This window comes from Mus musculus, chromosome 15, assembly GCF_000001635.26.
Source record: "Mus musculus strain C57BL/6J chromosome 15, GRCm38.p6 C57BL/6J".
Lineage (NCBI taxonomy): Eukaryota > Metazoa > Chordata > Mammalia > Rodentia > Muridae > Mus > Mus musculus.
Window position 1 is genome coordinate 69648357 of NC_000081.6, and position 11892 is coordinate 69660248.

Genomic DNA, 11892 nt, shown 5'->3' on the forward strand with positions numbered 1-11892 from the left:
TTCTATCATGCTTTTGCATTTGTCTGATTATGAAGCTTTAAGACAATGCTAAAGGTACACTGGTTTGTGGGAAGTGATGATTGTGTTGAGTTCCCTGCTTATTTGGTATAGGTTCTACCTCTTAGGTGGCATTATTTCTCCAATACTCTAGTTTGCTGTGAAAGGCTATGTGTTTTTCTACACCACCCTGTATTGCCCTTTAAATAAGGAGATAGTTGATGACTGGGCTTGTTCTGTAAGATGGTGTGACTATGCCTAGTTAATCCTTAGTCAATATCACTTGAAGGCAACCTAATATGGCATGGAATTAATGGAATTTAGATTCTCACATTTTGGAGTCAGAGTTACCGCTGTGTCCTGTTAGCTCTTTGATTTTTGAGTTATAGCCACTTAGAATAAAATTTTCATGTCTTTAAATTTGAAATGGTGACATATTACTTAACGGAACCTTGTAAACTTTAAGCAAATTACAATAAGCTGTAGTTCCAGTTGGGCTTGTAGGAGATTCTTTGCAGATTCTTTTCATCCTGTGCTGGCCACTATTTCTTATTGTTGTGACCAGTGATGACTATAGATGTATTGATCTCTGCAGAATTATTGCCATAGTCACAGCCATACATGACAGAATATACAAGAGTTGACATACCTTTATGTCTCTCAGATTTAACTTAAAATATAGTCATATTTCCTAAATGATAATATATTGCTTTTACAGTAAAAAATGTACCACTTTTATTTTTTCTTTATAGTTGGAACAAAATAATATAGAACCGTGTGGATGTGTAGTGTGAAATAATATCTATAAATATAAATCTCCATGCTTTCAAACCTAGTTACAGAACAAAAACACTAATCACTGATATCACCCAAAAATCTATGTGACCTCTAATCAACACCCACTATTCAAAGATTATGATCAATATTTGACTATATTGATGCCATGTGATTCTACACATTTGTTGTGAATATAAATGCCATTTAACACCAATGTCAAAGGATAATAGGTACAAACATTTCAGATAAAATGGCTCATATTTGATTGCAGTTTCTGTTTACAACAAATGATTGAAACACAATGCTTTACCAATAATAAATGAGCATTTTGAGCTTTAGTGGCTTTGGATCATTTACTAAGGTAAAGGGGCATCGGGTGCATATAAGCACAGGCTTCTACATTATTATTCAACCCTGGGTTAATTTTCAAAACCAGTTCTTTTATCAAGTTTCATGTTATTGGGTACTTATTTGTTTCACTCTGTCATTATCCATAAGTGAGTAGTATTTTTTTTTTAATTGTAGGATAGATTGAACAGAATTAGGACTTGGAACAGTGCTGTACACCTGAACTTTGAGTATAACAGAATGTGGGTATATAGTATGGTATAAGGGTAAGTCTGAAGTATAAGCTTAACATGTGCTGGATAATGCACAGTTAGAGCACATTTTATAGAGACCATTGAATGCTTACAATCAAGAACACTAACAGCTTAATTTTTTAATTTATTGCATATATATGTGTGTATATATATATATATATATATATATATATATATATATATATATATAAAGTGTGTGAGTGTATGTCTGTGGTGTGTGTGTGCATGTACGTGTGTGTGTATGTGAGAGAGAGAGAGAGAAATTGTGGGTGTATGCAGTGTCGTGACATGAACATGAGAGGAAAATATTTTGGAATCAATTTCCATTTCCAACCATATTGAGGTAGGTCTTCTCTTGTTATTTCTGACACCATGTTGCTGGCCTGGGAGCTTCCAGGTGACTCTCCTATCTCCACCTCTCATTTCAACATAGGACTGCTTGAGTTACAAATTTGCAATGTCATAGTGTTTTGTTTGTTTGTTTTCTTTTGTTTCTATGATGGTCAGACTGAAATTATCATATTTATGCACCAAGCACTGATCTAACTTCCTTCATGCTGAAGAATTGATTTTGAGTTGTGAAATGACTTGGTGAAGGTATAGCTGATTCTACATAGAATACCTATATTTGATACAGACATTTTTCCTGTGAACTCAGTGCCATTTGTATTGCTGATAATGTAGAATAGAAATATTGGCATGTGATAATTGATAATCACATATAACCAGCACTATATAAATTAGGGAATTTGCTGCAGAATGTTATAAGTGCAGACTATCAAATGACTTTGTAGTAGGACATTTTGTGCTTCTTTATGAATCGTGCACCTTGGTAAACAGTTCTAATCACAAAATAGATTAAAATCACAGCCCATTTTAACAGAAAGCAGCCAGAAACTATGAATTTTAATTTTTTTGTCAGCCTTGATTATAGGATAGCCTTTTCAGTATGAGAATAAAGGGAGAATAAAGGCAGGTTTGTAGGTAAGTGAAGGGTCTCTATGTGTCTCCTATTGCTACTAATGAGAACATCATGGTCGTGATCATCATATTAAAATTTATGAAGTGTCCAGAGAATTCAATGATGAGAGAAGATAGCAAGGAAACTTTATATGAGAAAACTCAAGCTAAGAAAATCAAAATGGTGGGCACCACTGCTTAAAGTATTAGCAGTGTTTCAAGTGTTACCGTGGAAGTCCTCCAGTGTGGGACCATGTATCATGTTGGGATGCGTCTGGCCTTTGTGCATAATGTAAGTGTAAGTGAGAATGGCTGTCTTCATAGTATGTGATTCCAGGAATCCTAGAACACTATGAATTCTATTTTACTTTTCTTGAACTCCTGAGAAACAGATAACCTAGAAGCTTGTCCTTGTAAGCAGATCAAGGGCGTATATTTCTAGCTTTGCTCTACATTAGTTTTATGACATTGAATGAATCATCCACACATTTTCAGCTTTCCTGATTTTCTTTCCTTGACAATGAATTTATCATCAAATGCTATAGTGTCCAACCTTTCATTTTATGGATTTGTACTGAGAAACCCACAGAAAACGTTGCTACCAGAATAGCAACTTTAGACCACTTTCCTCTATTGTGATGTGGTAATAGAATTTCAAGATAAAAAAATAACATTGCTAATTATACGTTTCTGAGAAAAAATGTTTAACTATCTGTACCTTGATAAATTAAACCACATAAAGGAATATATGAATGACATCCATCATCAAAGTTTGTTGTGAGGATAACATAACTAAAGAATTTGGTATAGTGCATAGCATCTAGCAATACCTCAACATATATCTCACATTTATGCTCTCTGTCTCTGTCTCTGTCTGTCTCTCTGTCTCTGTCTGTCTCTGTCTCTCTCTCTTTCTCTCATTTTGTGATTGACTGCTTTTCTACATTTTGTGTTGGTTCAGTCATGTGTACTTGTGAGCACTGTAGATAAGCTTCTAATCTTATAAATAATTCAATATAGCAAGAAAACAAATGATCAAAATAAAAATTATTTAAAAGTGGTTCATCTCTTAACTGGTATGAGCAGAAATGACAAGGAAATATAAAGTACAATGGGCAAAGAATAGGGTCAAGAAATGCCTCTTCCAGAAATGCCATCTTCAGCAGAAATTAAAGAAGCCTATCTCTAGGAAATGTCATAGGAATTTAAATGTCATGGAAAACCTAAATTCACAAAAAGAGTGAGGTATGAGTGACCCTAGGAGGAATAAGCTGTGCCCAAAGAGGAAGCAGTGTGCATTCAGAGTATGGAAGCTTAGGCGGTGTTCATAGTCCTTGTGTCTTTGTCCCTTTTCCCTCACTTCTGGGTTATGTGAGATGGTTTACTCTGGTGTCCTTAAGTGTAGTCTTACACTTAAGTGGGTTCTATGTGTTATCACCTCAAGCATGTGACCTCTTTTCTTTACATAACTACTCTCAAGATTTTCTTTTAATTTCATCTGAATCACTTATTCTAGGATATATTTCTTGATGCTGATAATTAAAATAAAGATCTATTATGAATTGTTGGTACCACCCTGAAATTTGAAGGCATAGAACACAGTACAGTTTCCAATAATTTTTAGTCTTTTAGTCTTCTAGTATGATACTTCTCTTTCAAATCATACAACTGCTTATATTTGTATCATCACACAATTTCCATGTGGACATATGAATCACTTGTACTGAATATGTGTTGTGTAATTCATTATGCTATGAGCACATTTAAGAATTAGTCACTGGGACATGGAAAAGGCACAGGGGAAAAAGTGTTTGACATGAAAGTGTGAGGACCTGATCTAGAATCTCTAGAACACATGTAAAGTCAGGCATACTAAAGTACATCTGTAATCCCGATAATCCTACAGTCAAGTGGTAGGGAGAGACTGGCAGATAATCAGAGTTCTTTAAGCCAGCTAGTTTGATAAAAATCATGGCTTGTAAATATTCTTGTAAATAAAAGACTCTGTATTAAAAAAGGCAGAAGGTAGCAAGCCCCAAGTTGTCCTCTGACCTCCATATGCACACCCTCATGTGCACTTGCACTCACATGTGAACAGATGCACATGAATACACATATGTGAAATAAACATATTATACAGATACAAACACATCACAACGAACACACACACACACACACACACACACACACACACCTCTTAAAGTACACTGACAAGACATCCAAACTACTTTGCTATATTTTATTCACTTTTGCTGAGGCAGCATTTATTTCATAAATTGCTCCAATTCTCTCCTCACAGTATGATAATAGATGCACATATGGGGCATGGAACTATGTAAAATTGGAAGTTAGTGGGTCATTGTGACTGGGTCACATGCCTGAGTCCTGGAAGGTGAGAAGATGCCTGACATACTATTAGACTAACCCAATCTTCACTAGTGTTTATATGCTCTGTCTTACTGCCCCCTAACTTTCCCAAGTTTCTTTGGAAGTCTTACTAGTAATTAATTCAAGAGTCTTAATAACTTGGACATCTGAATGATTGGGTTCTAAGATATTCTTCATCCAGTGTCAGACAGGTTTGAAGAAAAACTAATGTCAGACATGTGGAACAAAAATAAACTTCTGCTTGAATGAAATCACTTTAAACCTGAGATCGATCGATTTATTTATTTATTTATTTATTGTAACTCATCAATATATTAATTTCTAATATTTCCAACTGCTTCTCCCCAATTCAACTCTTCTCCTCAAATTTATGTCCTCTTCTTCTTTAATTATAATATATAATCCACTGAGTTTGTTTAATGTTGTTCAGGTGTATATGTGTTTAAATCTGAGTGCTAGAGATGGTATAACCTATCAAATGATTCATCATGAAGAAGACTGATTTTCCCTTTCTTATCTACTAGCGTCTGGTATTTCCTTATCCCACAGTGTGGACTTGTGAAGATTTTCCCCATGTGTGAAATAGTTGCACTTCTATCTTAGTAATAGCTAACAGCTTAAGTCTAATTGAAATGAAGGACACTCAATAGGAAAGTTGTGCTTGATACTATAAACCTAGCCAACTATCTATCACTAGACAGATCATATATCCTAAAAAAGAATAGATTACTTTCACTTTCTTAAACCATATAATTTCTATCTAAACTCTATCCACTTACCTTTATATGCACTGATAACATATAGCTCTCACTTCACCAAAGAAACCTCTTTTTGCAGAAGACTGATACCATTCTAGAATTGTGTATCTTGTAAAATTCAGTTGAAATTTTAAACTACCTAGGGTTTAAAGTGTAACATGGAAGTAAGAGGGTGTCTTAAGTTTGATAAATGTATCCACATAGATAAGATCCCAGCTTGAGTTCAACAGCTTTATCTATGGTGTAACTTGGAACTTACCTTTAGAAACAGCAGAACTATATAAGGAAGCAAGACTAAGACTCCAAAGATAAGATCAGCAGTTGGTGATGTTTTGAGTCCATGTTAGAACACGTGTGGTAATAACTTTAAAGGGGTATAAAGAAAGAAAAAGATTTGGGAGAACTCTGTGAGATCTCCAGAATAACATCAGGATTCTACCACTTTACTTTGAAAAGGATGAATTTGACCAGCCCTAGATTCTTTTAAATTAGAGTGTAACATGAAAATAATGTGCTATTTCATGCAGTCATTTCATTTACAAATATTTAAATAGGCAAAAAAGCCCTGCTTCTCCAATTTTGATTTTAAATGCAAAGTATCCTTAATAGCATTTGTTATTTAATAAACATACTGAAGACTACATCATATGTGACATGTATTAAGTAAGCAAGCAGGAGTTTAATAAATATTTATCAGGTCTTTTTTTTCTCCATCCAAGCATTCTTCCAATATTATATCTGAGATGTATATTTCTCCCACTATTGGGCCAGAAAACACCCATTCTAACTTGCAAGGCTGACAGGAGCTGACATTGTTCTTACAACAGGACGCCAGGCCTATGCTGGAATAGTGATCTGGTGTCATCTGAACTGTTGTTCAGGGAGGTGAACATAAACATTCCAGAAAGTTAAAAGAAAGGATCTTAAATGGTTTTTATGGAAGAATGACAGAGGAAGGAAGAGGGACCTATTTTACTTAATTTCAACATCATATATGTATATGGCTCCTGTAATCCTATCACATAAATGTCTAAGTCAGGAGGATAGGTATCTACAACACCCAACTTCATCCCAGCAAATATACAGATCAATAAATATCTAAATGAAACAAAAAAGCTATATATTGTAGTCAGATATATATGCACCATACAGCAGTAAGTGATGTCAGCGTTGGAGGTCTTCATGGGTCCATTAAAAGTGAAGAAAAGTAGATAAATTTAAGCCATCAATGAGACAACATGAAACAATAGTTTAATATATGAATCAATACAGAGTATTCACCACCTCTGTTTTCCAAGCCCTCATTCACTGCTCTTTTTTTTTTTTCTACAAACTTATGAGTAACAGGCCTCATGCCTCTGAGGAGCCCAAGGCCTGTTTGGTCTAATTATGTTTTATCATGCAATATCACATCATCAAAATGTTATTAAATCAGCATTTTAAAGACCTACTTAGTGGCTAGCAATGCTCATAGCCCTATAATGTATGTCAAACTGCTTAACCCCTAAGAAACTCCCAGGCTTACAAAGAGATTTTCCAACATTCATAATGGTCCCATGCTGTAGACACAGTGACTAAGGTCAGGAAAGTACTATGAAATGCAACAGACATAAGTGAAGTGTCTAGAGATAAGTATGAGGGACATTTCTGTTGGAGGGTTTTGAGATGCTTTGGAAACGGTTATTGTTATAATGATAGGAGAGGGAATATATACAAGAGAAGGAACAGGAAAATTGTTGTTCATATTCAAGGTCATCCTTACATTGTGTTCATTGTGTTGTACCCTGAATACACTGGATTTTGTTCAAACAAGACATTATATTAATTAATTATGTTATATATTCATATAACATTAACTGTACCATTAATTGTAATGTTCTTGGTATAATGTTAATTAAACTAAATAGTTGTTATTTATAAAGCCAAAAATGGCATCTTTTATTTAAAACATATAACTGCATTTTTGAATATGAACTCAAGAATATCATGGCTTTTTTTCAAATGACAGGGATTTACACACATAATAGTTGAAAGAACAAAGAGTTTCACAACATAGTTGACAGAATAAAGAGAAATAAATACAAAGACCCAATTTTTTTTATACAAAGAAGGGCCCTTTACAAAAAATAATAACAGAGCAACAAATTTAACCACAGAAAAAGAACCTAGAATAAAACATTTATTAGAAGGATATTATAGGAAAATTTGATCTAAGAATCTGAAGAGGAAATGTCTTCTTCAATGAATAAAAATTATTTGACTTTCTTTTTGGAGGAAACAAAACACAATTGATACTTAGTGGCTGTAGGCTATTTTTCTTGCAATAGTTATACTAGGATATGTATTCCACTGCTGAGAAGATAAATTATACACTTTTCAATAAGGGAGGTTAATAGGTAAAGTTTGCAATATGTTTATATACACCTTCTTACAGAAAAATTATATTTGTTCATTGTAATTAGAAAATTGAGAACAATTAATCCTTTAAAGTTTAAATAAGATCAAGAAGTTAGGGATATAGTTTGGTGATATTTTATTTCTATTTTATATGAAGCAAAAAGAAATAATATTTTCTCTTATAGAAGCAGATAAATATATGACTCCTGAAACTTGGCTGACAACTAAGGCTAATTCTTTAAGAATTCACCCACTTACAGGGCAAAGTTTAGCCTGGCCAGGAAATGGGAATCCAACTATGTATGCAATAATTTTCTGATTCCCAAAGCAATAAAGTTAAGGCAGGAGCTAGCTAAACACTCTTGACAGTAACATACATAGGGTAATAAATAGAAAATATGTGTGGCTGTTTCTTATACTTAGTGTGTAATTTCTATTGCATTTCAAATAATGAAAATGTGTCCAAACCCAGAAAATATATACATCTACACTGTAGTGGTTCTCATAGTTAGAAACTGTATGTCTAAATTTGTATGGGTTCCTTGAAATGACATGGTCTCTTTTCCTTTGTACAACACATTTTCTTCTACCATTAAAGTTCTCCAGATAACCAAAGGTGGGAGTGTTCTTGGTGTCTTTTTCTACTACTGTACCAAAATATACTATTCCATCACTGTGGGGAAATCAGTAATCACGAACTCTAAGAAGTTAGTCACACTGCATTCACTATTAAAAGCAAAAGAGAATGAATTAGTGAATGCATGCTAGGTTTTAGGTAACCTTTTCTACTCTTATACAATAAAGGATTCCCTGCCTACAGAATGGTGCTACCCACAGTGAACAGGTTTTTCCACCTCAATTAATATCTTTAACGTTATATGCCTCAGTATGGGGAAACGCCAGGGCCAAGAAGTGGGAGTGGGTGAGTAGGGGATTGTGTGTGTTGGGGGGGTCTGGGAGACCTTTGCAATAGCATTTGAAATGTAAATGAAGAAAATACCTAATTAAAAATAAATTAAAAAAAGAAATAATCAAGTGTTAGAATAAAATAAAATTTTTTCAGAAACTATTTGTTTCCATTAAAAAAAAAAAATTTCCCTATAGAAATATCTATATGCCAACCTAATTTATGTAAGCTCTCATTAAGATACCTTCCCCAAATTATCCTAGCTTGAACCAATTTGACCATTAGAATGGTTTGGGAAGGATTAACCACCACAGCAACTTTTCAGAAAAGCCAGATTCACATGTTAAAAGTATATCAAGAATTCATTCATGCATATGTTCCTGAGATTGTCCTTCATGTACAGTACTTTAATAATTTGCTCATGAGAGACATGCCCCATGTAAAGCTCCCATTTACTTCTTCTTGAATAATGTCAGAGTTTACAGTTGCAGAGTTTGAATACTTACCTTAGGAATGAATCATTAGGGTGAACAATACATGCCACATTCTTCACTCCCCACAACCTCCACCATCACCTCTATTGTACCAGGGAACATTTAAGAAGACCACTAATATCTCATGTTCCCTCAGTCTTTGTCTGACATGAGACAACTTTCCCTCTCTGTATGTCAGAAGGAAAATTGTTAATTTTTTTCATTTTAGGTACAGCAATTTGCAATATTCACTATAGTACCTTGTAGTAAATATTGTCGTAATTCCCCCACAGCTATTGACTGGAGACTGTAAATAAGTTGTGACACAAAAGAGAGGTTGGCATCACACAGAAAAGAGTCAAGCAAAGGTCAGTCATTTACACTTTCACGAGGATTTCACAGATGCTCTCTTAAAGAGATCTTTGAGGCAACCCAGGATTATTGCCATAATCTTAGAGCTATACCTCAGACAAGTTAACATTTAATTAGGGTACACTGTCAGTTATCATTGGAACTGAAACAGAGGTGATAACTTTTAATTCTGAGACATCTGATTTTACATTACCAATCAGAAATCACTTGTTAATTTTAGTCATCCACTACCTCTTGCTTTTACTCTCTTTTTGGTCCTCTTTCACAGAGAAAAGCTACAATCAATCTTACCTAGCTGGTGTAATGTCACAAATATTATAGTAGTCATCAGCCATTGTATGGTTAGATTTAAGATCCATTCCATAAGACTAAATCTACACCTTGCATTATTATGGTCTCAGGGCCATAGCAGTCAGCTAGACAAGTCATAGGTCTTAGGGAATAAGTTACACAATTTTTTATTTTGTTAAGTAATATTAAACTGACTCCCAATGGCTTATCTTTATACCTCTAGTTTAATAAATATTTGAACATTCAACAGATAAGTGATTTTTTCATGATCAGTAAATAGTGATCAAAACTGAGACCAACAACTGTTCAAGGTACAGAGAATAAGATACTGAGGTATGCTCAGCTCTAAAGAAGACTTCTGTATCAAACCACCTCCTTCCAATATTTAGTTATAAACTAATAATCTTGATTCCAACCAATATGGTAGTAATTGTATGCTAAGCAAATTTAAAAAGGCATATGAAGAATTAATATAAAATAGAGTTGGAAATGGCAATGATTGACAATGTTAGGATTAGAAATAAATGGTAGTAGTGTTAGTGGTGAGATAGAGTTGATGGTTGTGATGATGGTGATGTTGGTGATAGTAAGAGTTTTAGTGGTCAGAATGTTAGTGATGGTGATGATAATGACAACGATGATGATGATGCTCTTGGTGATTGCAGCAGTGGTAGTCATTGTTATAACAGATAGTGAACAACAGTCATGATTATGATGGTGGTGATGTAGGGGGTTATGGACCTGATGCTTTTGATAATGGTAATGCAAGTGATAAAATTGTAACAGAGAATTAGAATGTCTAGCTTGAACATCAATGTTTCCAGAGAAGCAATGACTAATATCAGAGTGTTTTAGTTTCAATAGGATTCTAGCATTTTGTTTAAAGTTTTTTGCTTTGGAAATACTGATAAATAAAAATACAGAACTTAAAATTATGTGGCCAAATAAAACATTTTTTACTTCTTTTAAATTTTTAAATTTTTAAATTTCCCTGTCACATTATTTATTTACTTATTTATTTATTTATTTATTTATTTATTCAGTTTATATCCCTATATAGAACGCTCTCTCTCCTCCCAGTCACTCCCTCACTTAGCCATTCCCCCTATTGCTCACTCCCTTTCTCTTTTGAGAAAAGAGAAATCACCCTGGATACCAACTCACTCTGATACAAGTTACTAAGGGACAGATACATCCTCTCCCACTGAGGCCAGACAAGGGAAACCAGTTAGGGGACCAGGATCTGCAGGCAAGCAATAGAGTCAAATCCAGTCCTGTTTCAGCTGTTGGGGACCCACCTAAAGACCAGGTTGCACATCTGCTACATATATGTGAGAGGCCTAGATTTCTACTTCTAATTAGTCCATTCCTCTTGTCATGGTTTACTGCGTATAATGTCATGGTTAGCACTAGGGTTGGGAGTAATTTCATGGTTTTGTACTGTTTTTTTCTTACTGTAAGCTCTAGGGTAAATAGACAATATGAAAGGCTGCCAATGACTCATTATATCCATGTGGCTTATGGTTTTACAACCTAGGGAGATTGCTTTTAGGGGAGTTTGTGTTCCTAAATGCCATGTCTGTAGGAGATTGTGCTGTTCCTCAGGTTATCTGAGCTAGGTCACTATGACAACCCTTCCTGTGGTTATTGTTAAGATGGACACGACCATGGCCAGGGCTAACCTGATGCACATCCTCACACTTATCTGTATAAAACAGTCAATATTCATATCAAGGCTTTCTTTCCTTTTTTTTTTTTTTTTTTGTTTTGTTTTTTGAGACAGGGTTTATCTGTATAGCCCTGGCTGTCCTGAAACTCACTTTGTAGACTAGGCTGGCCTCGAACTCCAAAATCCGCCTGCCTCTGCCTGCCGAGTGCTGGGATTAAAGGTGTGCACCACCACGCCTGGCATATCAAGGCTTTCTTTCTTTTTTCCTTTCTTTTTCTTTTTTTTTTTATTTTTTTATTAC